Source organism: Aplysia californica, unplaced genomic scaffold, assembly GCF_000002075.1.
Source record: "Aplysia californica isolate F4 #8 unplaced genomic scaffold, AplCal3.0 scaffold00168, whole genome shotgun sequence".
NCBI lineage: Eukaryota > Metazoa > Mollusca > Gastropoda > Aplysiida > Aplysiidae > Aplysia > Aplysia californica.
The window spans coordinates 269,431-270,566 of NW_004797438.1; the positions used below are offsets into that span (position 1 = coordinate 269,431).

At 41.6% G+C, this 1,136-nt stretch overlaps 1 protein-coding gene across 1 annotated transcript in view; it reads right to left on the bottom strand.

Moving 5' to 3' along the window:
- Window positions 1-1,136, bottom strand: part of LOC101864616 — a 25,018-nt gene that overhangs the window by 5,751 nt on the left and 18,131 nt on the right. The window lies entirely within an intron of this gene.

Below are 1,136 nucleotides of genomic sequence, written 5' to 3' on the forward strand. Positions count from 1 at the left end.
ATGATGATGATGATGATGATGATTTTTTTTTCTTAATGGGCCAGGCGGACTCCACGAAGAAATCTTCGTGCGAGAGCTAGGCTCTTTTGCTCTTTTTTGGCTCCATTGTCAATATGCTTAGCGGCACCTCCACTCGTCCAAATAACTCCATCCGAATTGCCATTGTTCCTGGACATTCAAACATATGTTTGACATCCTCCTTTTCATGGCCGCATCTTCGGCAACATGGACAGAACTCTTCATTTACAAAGTTCTTATACCATCTTAAACTCCAATGATCGTCTGACCGCTGTCTCGCTAGCTCAACCTGGTCCCAGCGACATGTGATGGATTTTTGTTCCCGCTTTTAGGAGTACCCAGAAAACACATCTTCCAGGTGCTGGTACTTAGTTCTACATGGTGGGTCTCTGATTTCTCTATAGATTATTGGAAAGACTCCTCTGTATGTTGTTGGTCGTCTGTCTCATTCAATCGCTCTTGCTTCATTAGCAGCTTGGCCTGCTGCCTCATTTCCTTCTATTCCAACATGGCTTGGAATCCACTGGATTTTTATTGTGGCTCTGGTTTCACTGAACTAGCGGCGCAAATCATTCATGTCCGAGCTGTTGCCCAGCAGCCCCTTGCAGAGTCTAGATCAGCACATTGGTTCTACTGTGGCAATTGTTAGCAATCCGTTGTGCAGCAGACATCATTGCCTGGCATTCCTCGTCTTAAGTGCTGCTGCTGATGATGATGATGATGATGATGATGATGATGATGATGATGATGACGATGACGATGATGATGATGATGATGAGTTGCTCCTACGTGGCTGAACGTCAAGCCGATGCAATAAAAACAAATTTTAAACATTTTATATATTTTTATTTCTTTGCCTGTAAATCAAGTTATACTTTCCAGCCTACTCTGCAGTTTAAACAATGATGATAGTGTTCCCCTTTCTCTGGCCTTTCCAGTTTGTGTTCACCGCACCTTTTAGCGTTGTAACATGAATGTATGCACTCTTGTTTTTACAGCTAGTGTAGATCTAGTCATATATATTTTGTATGTATCCCATGGACAGCTAGAAAAACAAATGAAAAAGTCCTGGTTGAAGTAAATTATAGAAAACAACTTATCACAAATATAAGAAAACG